Source organism: Thalassophryne amazonica, chromosome 12, assembly GCF_902500255.1.
Source record: "Thalassophryne amazonica chromosome 12, fThaAma1.1, whole genome shotgun sequence".
In the NCBI taxonomy this organism is placed as follows: domain Eukaryota; kingdom Metazoa; phylum Chordata; class Actinopteri; order Batrachoidiformes; family Batrachoididae; genus Thalassophryne; species Thalassophryne amazonica.
This window is the reverse complement of record NC_047114.1, coordinates 13,936,587-13,947,325: the sequence shown is the minus strand read 5'-3', so window position 1 is coordinate 13,947,325 and position 10,739 is coordinate 13,936,587.

Below are 10,739 nucleotides of genomic sequence, written 5' to 3'. Positions count from 1 at the left end.
ATCACTCTAGTGGAATCGGCCGTGCACGGTCTGCGGCGTGTCTTCCTCCATTCGCTCGAGAAGATCTGTCGACGCCCCACGTTGGGCGCCAAGAAAAAAACTGTTGGTTTACACCCTGTTTTTAAAGAAATGAGAGGCACAAACACTGAAAAGAAACCAGTCAGAGAGAGACAAATATATGTTTGTTTTTTTTTGCTCTGCGCAGAGGAGGAGAAACAAGAAGCAGCTTATGTGCTAAGCTCCAAGCTCTCCCAAATTCCCTCCTCTGGCCAGCCTTTTATTTAGTTCATCAACATGAGAAAAACAAACAAGGACAATCAAGGAGAGGTTACCGAGTCATGTCTGCAAGAGGGAGATATCGGGACAAGGTGACGGCTGGAACCTTCCATTCCTGCGACATGAGCCTTGTGGCTCATCCAAAGCAGGATGAGGCACTTATGCAAAATGAAAAATAGCTTGCTCACTCATGAAGAATGCAGACAACAAGTCTTTCTTTCTAAAACCTCCTCTTCTCACTAAGAGGAAAAATAATATAAGCATAAACATAAGAAAATAAATGTTAATAATATAAGCATAAACTAAAGAAAATAAATGATAATATGAGCATGAACTATATAAAATCCTTGACACTGTACCAAATATTAAGGTCTGTTTTTCAAAAGTATCAAAAACGTATTTCATGCAATAAAATGCAAAACAGTAAAAATCATACAGTGTGATTCTCTGGATTTTCTTTTTTTTAGATTCTGTATCTCAAAGTTGAAGTGTAGCTACAGTACAAATTACAGGCCTCTCCCATCTCTGTAGGTGGGAAAATTTGCAAAATTGACAGTGTATCAAATACTTATTTTCCCCACTGTATGTAGACAGTTGTGTTCCTTTCAAAATCATGTCCAGTCAACTGAATTGAGTTCAATTTTGAGCTTCATAGCAAAGAGATTTTTTAGTTTGTTTTTAATAAACTAGTGCAGTGTCCATAGGAAGTATATATTCCTATAGAAAAGCGGGAGCTTTGTTAACTATCTTTTGTCGAAGCTGGTGCATGACAACGTTACGCCTGTGATAATAAAGCAAGAGACGTCTTTGGTGTCTGTCTGTGGCTAGTATATCTCTCAGAGTGTTTGTGTATTATTTATTTCTTGAATTTATTTCTTGTGACTCTCCCCCGTGAACGCGTTAGAAATACACATCTGTTTAAGGCAGAGAGTGACTCATCTTTGTCGATGATCTTTGTTGAAGCTGGTGCGTGAAAAATTACAGGTGGGCGATACCGGGAATTTTGGTATTGATCCAATACCAAGTAAATACAGGTCCAGTATCACTGATATCGATACCGATACCAATACTTTTTCATATTGAAGCTTCATAGATCCTAAGGATTCCAAAAGATCTCGGATAGAATTTTGCTAAACATTGTACGTGACAACAAATACTTTATTATCACGATCAACATTTTTGTTTAAAAAATATCACTCAACACAACTTAACACAAATCTCCTGAGGGTAGAGGGCTGACTCGAGGATGAGCGCTGAATGGGCAGGCCAGGCTGAGCCTACCTGCATGGCTGTTGGCTGGCGCCGCTTGAGCCACCATGACGGCGCAACAACAAAAGACCAAAGGGGGGAGGGTGCGCTGCTCCGTGTTGTGTGAACAGCGCAGCGCTGCTCTTACAGACAGAGAGTAGACTTTGATGAATCTCTGTGCGCAGCAGTCAGTCCATGTGGGAGAGAAAAAGCTGAGTATCGATCTTTTTACATGAGGATCGGTCAATATCAATACCAGCATTGGTATCGATATTATCGATATTAGGATCGATCCACCCACCTCTAGTGAATATGTACCGCTTTGTGATAATAAAACAAGAAGCATCTTTGTGTCTGTCTGTGTGTCTGTGGTTCGCATATCTCGCTCAACTGTTTGTGTATTATTTATTTCTTTAATAGGGCCCCACAGTCTCGTTGAACCTTGCATGATATTGTAGGATTTGACCACTTATGGGGACCTGCACTCCCGTTGTGCAATATATAGACAGCAAATGGTGTACTGTTTTGTTTTCAGCAGTCGCAAAAAGTGTTCCCAGTGGAGAAGGGAAGACAAAGCGAGTGGGAGACGTGTGTGGGTAAGTGTTAGCCTACACAGCTAACCAGAGTAGCGCCGTTCTCTCATCTGTAAATCCGCCTCAACATGTTTGTGCTCGCGGTCATAAACAAACTTCAATACATGTTCACTTTCCCACTGTATCGTCACTTTTTTCTTTGCATTTTCACTTTGTTTGCATGTAATTTGCTCAAAAACCATTGAAAATGCTGTGTTTTTTTTCCCCTGGAAGCACAGAAATTACGTCCATATGCATCTATTTACCCCTTTAGCACCTGCCCTCAAACGAGAATGTGAAGCCCACTTTATTTCTTCTGTCTCTCTCCCATGAATGCGTTAGAGATAGGCATCTGTTTAGGCAGAGTGAGTCATTTTTGTCAATGATTTTTGTCAAAGTTGGTGCATGAGAACTTTTCGCCTTGTGACAACAATGATGATGACTTCAGTTGGACACCAAGTGCCAAAAAGCAATGACAAGTTGTGCTTAGCAATGATAATCAATGTTCTGTGAAAATTATCTGAAAAATAATTTAGAAACCGAAAAAGTTGCAAAAAAAAAAAAAAAACCTGACACCACAAAAACATTGATTCAGTTGTTCAGTAAATACATACTCTTGACATTTGATCACATTTTATTTAGCTTATGAAAAGACACTTCTAACAGGACTTTGACCTTGAAAGTTTTTCCAAGGTAAAATTTTGTGGAAGTGGAAACTAGTGTTGGCAGAGGATTGTGCTCTGTGAGTGTGGTGCTGTAGTTTTTGTTTTGATATTGAAATGCCGTATGATATGTTATGTGGGATGGTGAATGGACTGTATTATATAGCACTTTTCCATCTGCATCAAACGCTCAAACTGCAAATAATGCCTGACATTCACCCTGATGTGAGGGTGCTGCCATACTAGGTGCTCACAAGGAGCAATAGGGGATTAAAGACCCTTAGTGATTTTCCAGTCGAGGGAATAGGTGAGAGACTGTTTAACTAGATTTTGGATTATTTGAAGAAAAAAAACATGGAAGTGAGATTTGCAGTCACCCACTCTAGGATTTATCCAACAGACAACGGAGTCCCACAAGGGATTGTGTGTCATGAATAATGATATTTTCTCAGAGCTAGATGTCAGCCTAAGAAGGTCTTTTTATGCAGATGATGGTGCATTGCTGTCAGCACAGTGGAGAGATGGGGCAATAAGTGGGGTTTCCATTTTTCTGTGGATAAAACACAAGCCATGTGTTTTTTTCCAAAACGCGCAATAATCCATCAATTCCAATTAATCTGTATGGGCAGGCAGTTAAGCAAATTCAAACGTGTGGTTTTGGGTGTCTGGATGGATTGTAAACTGACCTTTGGTGATCACACCCAGGGAGTTGTCAGACAATGTAAATAGGCAGTAAATATAATGAAATGGCTCGCAGGAAGTAGCTGGGGAACTAGCATGAAGTCTCTGAAGCAAATCTATAATGCCATAATAAGATCTGCCTTAGATTATTCATGTATCATATACAGCTCACCCACAAACTGTCATGTCCAAAAGCTTGATGTGATACAAGCTCAGGCCCTCCATGTATGTTATGAAGCCCTTAAGACATCATCAATCCTAGCTCTTCAGGTCAAGGTTGGAGAATTACCTTTGACCTTGAGGCGTCTCCAATTATCTATGGGTATTGGACGAACAAACAGACGCATCCTACCAAATCAGTTTTGAACCCCTATTGGGAGATTGACTTTAATACTTTCGGTTAGGATGGAAGCAGTTTTTAGCAGTTTAGCAGTTTTTATATAACATCTAAATAGATCCTTCTTGTTATGTGTCGACGCGTGTTGAGGAGCGGACCTGCGTCTGACAGAACCCAGCGCTAAAATAACCAGAAAGCGGGTTCCAATAACAAAACAATTTATTCTTTCACCCTCTGGTGCATAACAAAGTGAATGAACAAAAAATGCGTCAGTCTGGTGGAGTGAAGGCTGGCACGCTCTCCAGCGCCTAAAAGGATCGAAGCCCGGCGCTTCTGGACTCACTTTTACCGCCAAACACCCCCCAGGTGGACACGACAACCGACTCTCTGCGAAGGATAGAAGAGGTGAGGTAAGTCAGCAGTTACAAGCAATATCCATCGAAAGGCACACACTATCAGCAACACATTCAGGTCTGTATTTAAGCTTTATGTAAATGAGCAGCTTCTCACAACAGGTGGAGGATCAGTTGTCCGCACGCCACGGCAGTGAGAAGCGAGCTGCACAATTCTCATCACAATTCAATATACTGCGTAACAAAATACCAAGTTACTATCAACAATTAGTCAAACAGTTAATCACCTCTGATGTGTGCTGACAGCATGTGTCCCTCACCCTTCTTCCTTCACAGGCACGATGTGTCAAACCCAGGCGCGGTCCTCAGCGTCTCACAAACAACATCACAAGGTCGAGTTCCCGGCAATTCTGCTTGAATCACACATGGCTTAAATGCAGAACGCCATCCAATTATCTGCTTCAGCTGAAAGTCTTTAAGGTTGCATGTGAGCACCATCCACAGGTGCTGCACATAACGTTGATGAGGGTGAAGGACTCTTCAGCCAGCACCTTCTCCACAGACAAATCAGTTTTCATACCACCTGGAGAGCAAAGAAAAGAAAAGAACACCAAAATGTCCAGCCACACCCCCCCAACACACAACAGTCCCCCCCTTTAACGGGAAGCCTCCCGGCGACCGAACAGACCAGGTCCGAGAACAGCACCTCCCTCCGGGGTCCTCGTCAGGAAGCAGACAGCTTAACGCTCCCAAGCTCCACCACAGACAGCAGGACAGGGCACCGCAGCTGGAAGGCCGGCTGGCATCAACAAAAAACCCCAAAACAGTCCCTAATACAATCCAACATACAAAAAAAACATAAAACCCACCCAAAACCTCCCCAGGGGACCGTCCCATCCAACCCCGGGAAGAAAAGAAAAACTCCCAAATGCAAAAAACCCCAACACAGCCCCACAAACACAATACAAAAATAAATGCATAAAAGAAAAATAACAAACAACCCCCCCAGAACGACTCGCAGAGCCTAACACCCCCCAGAAGGCCTTTACCGCCAGTTCCAGGAGGAATAGCCAGAACCGGAATCCCACAAAGGTCCCCAGGTACACATGGAGCAAACGGCGCCCCCCAGAGGACCGTACCATCAAACCCCAGGAGGCACCCTCCCCACAACCCCGGAACCCCAGACCTGGCCACACTTGGCCAGTCGGCCCCACAAGCCAATTTCCCCCCAGAGGACCGTCCCATCAACCCTGGAGGTGGAACCCGGAAGGAAACAAAACAAAATCAAAGTCCAACCCCCGGAGGACTACCCTAAACAACCCCGGGGGCAAATAAAACAACCGTTAAACCCTGTTACCTTCCCCGGCACCCTGAAAGACCCCAGGTCCCTCCCAGAGCCCCTCGGCGGCTCAATTTTGGCGAACGGCACAAAACATTAAGCCGGGAAGGGAACAGGAAAACTAACCCAGCCCCAACCCCAAGGCGCAGCGGAAAACCGGAAATACGTCCGATGCCCCAACTCGACCATACCCCAGCCTCTAGGGAGGGGTGGAACTACCGAAATGGCGAACGGCAACAGATCGGCCCACCCCTCCGACTGAGGTATGTTCCCGCTGCACCACACCCCGGCAACACCAATGACGAACGGTACAAAGGCTCACCGAGGCTGGAGTGGAACCGGGCCCTAACCAAACCAAGAAAAACGCCCCTAACAACCCCCCCTAGGTGCAGAGGTCTTCTGAGAACACTCAGCGTGACCAACCTGCACCACCCCACAACCCACAAGACGAACGGTCTTGGGGCAAGTGAGGTTGGGGTTAGGGATGTAGGGAAATAAAAAACAACAAAACAAAACGACCCCAAACCCAAACAGAAAATACCTAAATACACATAAAAAAATAACGATCAAGTGAGCCCAGACGGGCTTCTAACCGCCTAACGTTCACTCCACCAGACACGCCTCTGACTCCCCAAACAAATTATAACCCCTATTCAAAGAAACAAAACATTAGCCCAAACAAGTTTTTTTTTTTTTTTGTCCAGCCACACCCCCCCAACACACAACACTTCTCCTTTGATTAGTGGTTTGTATGTGACATGGATTCATTCATTCATTCATCTTCTACCGCTTAGTCCATTTAAGGGTCAGCCATAGAGCACAAGGTGGGGTACACCCAGGACAGGACGCCAGTCTGTCGCAGGGCCACAAACAGACAAACAAACACAGACACACCGACACACACACCTACGAACAATTTAAAGATTCCAATCCACCAAACCCGCATGTCTTTGGATGTGGGAGGAAACCGGAGCACCCGGAGGAAACCCACACAAACACGGGGAGAACATGCAAACTCCACATAGAAAGGCCACGGGAATTGAATCCACGACCTTCTTGCTGTGAGGCAACAGTGCTAACCACTAAGCCACCGTGCTGCCCTGTGACATGGATTATTCATACCATTTGCCATTGTGTTCCATTTCTCGTCCAATTTTGATTGTACTTAGCATGCAATTTTGGTACTATACATTTTGTAATGTTGCATGCCGCAACCACCGGGTGCACTTACACTAGCGGCGACTGCACTTAGCTTAACAATAAACAGCGGCCCAACACAGTGCCCAGACTTGCTGGATAATGGATGGGAGGGCTGGATGCACAAAAGGGGCTCAAGAGGGAGTGTGTGTGTGTGTGTGTGTGGGGGGGGGGGGGGGGGGGGGGGGGGGGGTCCTGAAAAAGCAGTGTTTGCCGGAGGCAGAGCCAAGGAGGCCAGGTTGGCCCACCGTACCTTGGGGCTTGCGGGAGGCAACTGAGGCACAGCAGGATCCATCAGATGACACGTGGGTGAGACGAGGCATCTCGGCCTCACTACGTAGCTTTCCCGTAGTACCGGGAAGGGCGTAATTTATGTTGTTTCTAAATTAATAAATTATCAAATGACAAGGATTTATTTTAGGCATTATATAAAACAAATAATGAATGTTTTTTATTCATTCGTTCAGTGGAAAAAATATTTCATTTGGTGAAATATTCTTATCATTGGACTCATAAACATTTTTTTTTTTTGTATAATATTCCCCAGTTTTATAAGTCAGTCAAAAACTGTCAGATCATTTAGCTGTCTTTTCTGTGGAACTACTAGCATGTGCACTGTGGTGGGTAGAGAAGGTGAAGGTCAGACACCGGGGGCCTCATGTAGACTTGTGTAGACTTTCTACTAAAAGTTGGCGTACACCAAAACACTGAATCTGGCATAAACACAAATATATTAAGAAGTATGAAAGTGTGAGTAGGCATGAATTCACGCTCGTTCCGTTTGTACATCCCACTGAATGTGGAACTGAGCATGGAACCAAACTCCTCCCTGGCCACTCCCCATTTAAATATGAAATTTTGTGGAAATAGGCCCTTGGAGCAGGGATTCCCCATGATGTCACATCAGACAACATAAACACATAAAAGAAATTATACAAGAGATGACTGGAAATTACATGGAGACACACAGGGACAGTTTATTTGGTACGCTGTTAAACTGATTAATCATGAAACTGGAAAAATGTTCGTGGGAGCTAAGAAGTGTGTGTGTGTGTGTGTGTGCGTGTGTGTGTGTGTGTGTGTGTGTGTGTGTGTGTGTGTGTGTGTGTGTGTGTGTGTGTGTGTGTGTGTGTGTGTGTGTCTGTCTGGGGGTGTTTGTGTGCGTGTGTGCGTGTGTGTCTGTCTGGGGGTGTTTGTGTGCGTGTGTGTTTGTGCGTGTGTGTCTGTCTGGGGGTGTTTGTGTGCATGTGTGTGTGTGTGTGTGTGTGTGTGTGTGTGTGTGTGTGTGTGTGTGTGTGTGTGTGTGTGTGTGTGTGTGTGTGTGTGACCTGCGCAGCGGGGGTGTCACGCCTGAAGATTGAATGTTTTACTACATCCGATTTCCTGATGACGGGGTCATTCGCTGGGCTTGTTTGAAGACGGAAAAACAAAGCTTATTCTTAGTCACGATAGATGCAGTTTCTTTTAAGATATTACCCGGTCGATCAGGGACTGCGGGACACCCACTGATCGCTGATGCCGCCCGAGGTGATGAAGGCGGAAAAACAAAGTTTCTTCTCAGTCACGTCCCCCTGTGGGAAGGAGTCACCACTCATTTCCACTACGACCGGTGAAGAGTGAAGGCGCCTGGACCCCGCGATGGGTATAAAATAGAATTAATTTGCGGTAAAAAAAAATCCCCTGGTCCTGAAAAACCATGTTGTTTAATTAAGTTTTCTTGTCTTCGAGCAGAGTGCGAAAACCACATCAGCTTTCAGGGTAAGTGATTTAAGTAATCTTTTTTTGATAGAAATGACTGTTTTTAAATGATGCATGTGGTCTGAAACGGTGTCCTTTTTTTAGACAAAACCACGCAGACGCTCCAGAGTGCGTTTGGACCCGGCATCGGTAATATATTTGAAATATTACAGAATATCTGCTTGCTAGGGTGCTGCTATTTTTTTTATTTATTTATTTATTTTAATTCTAGATATCAAGGCAGAGCCCCCTGAAGAAGTTCGAAGGCTGGAAGCCCCGACTTCACCACGCAGATGTAAGTACACCGACCAAAATTAAATCACGTTTAAAACTCTGGAATAACCCGATTTTTTTCTGTTACAGCCTGTGGAGAAGCGGGTCAGCGGCAGAGAGCCGAAAAATGATCCACGGATTTAACGGTAAGGAGTCGGAGTTTATTTATTTATTTATTTTAAATATTTAATAACTAACGTTTTTCTCTTTTTTTTTTCAGCTCGCGCTGGAGGGAAACCAGGCTCAAAGATATTCTGAGCTGGGATTAATCTCATCTCGCAACTTGTTGGAAAATGTGTATTCTGTTTATTTATTTTTTTTCTTATTCCGATGGAACGGGAGAATTTATTTTAAGAGGTATATTAATTGATTTTCTTGAGGTAGATTCATCCTGGTACAGCTTTTAAAAAATGGAAGGAGAGAATTCACGCCGGGAAAATAACTTCGGACGTGTATTAGATGAACGCTTCAATAATCGACTCAGCGGGGAGCGCTCCTGGAACAGATGGCCCATTACCCGAGGCGTTAAATTCGCCGCCTCGAAATAAGATTGAGTCCGGAGAGAGACTTTTAAGCCGTGTTCATTTAACACCGCTAAATGATGCTCTTAACAATTTGGCGGCTGAACGACAATCGGAAGAAATTAACCCCTACATCATTTCTGCGATTAACGCGATAAATTCGACGATCCAGTCTGATACTGAAGAGCCCCCTGACCCCCCGCACACCCCGCCCCGAGACGAGTCCGGTCCCGCGGTGTTGAACCAGGTACATCTGACTCCTCTAAATAACGCTGTAAACCTCCTCGCATGTGAAGTTAATCCTCACGTCCAATCCGCGGTGGATGAAATAAATCAAATGCCTAATGACACGCACGTTTTTTTTACCTTTAAGAAGTCCCTCCCCGCGCAATGCGCACAGAGAAGATATTTTAAACAGAGCTCGTTTAACCCACGATAAACGCGGCAATCTCTGTTTTGATGGAAGGCGGGGATGATGCACGACCGGGGTCCAGCCGACATTCTCCCATGACGGGCGGTGGGGCTGCTAACGTCATCAGAGACCGGCTTTTAACAATATCGAAATCAGGCAGCCTCTAAATTTCCACCGCGTCGACGAAATTCCCGACTACGCGGAATTTTATCGTAACATCGTTGGGACTCTTCAGAACTCGGTCGAAAAGGCTTTAACACACGCCAGGGCTGGGGACTTTATCCAAATGGAGATTCGTGGGGACTCAGTCTACAACGAGGCTGCTTTGATCAGCTCATATAACGACGCGGTCGATGTGACGGGCTTCCAAAATCTGCTAGAACGACTGATACAATCGAATTCCAACGTTTTATCTGACGAGTCTCTGGAATTAGTGGTCCAAGTCATCCGCAACCAGAACTGCGCGGGGAAACGCAGAATAGATGACCTCCTCCATCACGAGGTTCTGAGGAAAAAATCCAAATGCCTTAATATCGTGTATAATCCTGACAACAGTTTATGTTTCGCGATAAGCCTCATTCAATTATTGAATCCTCATCTGACTACACACGAGGCGGAGCAGCGCGGGCTGGCGTTACAAATTAGCGTCGGATTAACGGCTGCTACGCCGGTATCTTTAGAGCAGGTGGGAAAATTTGAAAACGTTCTGGGTTGTAAAATTGTGGTGTTTTTCAGAGCTGAAGGGGAGAGAAAGCTGACAAAATTCCAAACAGGAATACCGACGCTGCAGAAAACTCTTTTCGTTTTTCTGTTTAATAATAATTTTTACGGAATCACCGATTTAAAGAGATTTTTGGGAGTGAAATATGTATGTGAGTTTTGCTTTGAGGGGTACAATAACCCTGCTTCCCATAATTGTCCGTCATATTGTAAAATTTGTGAATCCACGCAGTGTTACGAGAAAAATAACCCGGTATTCTGCAGCAAATGTAACAAGAAGTGTCACTCGCCCGCCTGTTACAGCCTGCATAAACAGCCGAAGTATCGTCCTTCCGCCGGTAACTTCGTTAATGTGTGTGATAACAGAAAAAAATGCCCTCGATGTAAACGCGAGTATTACATAGCATTTTC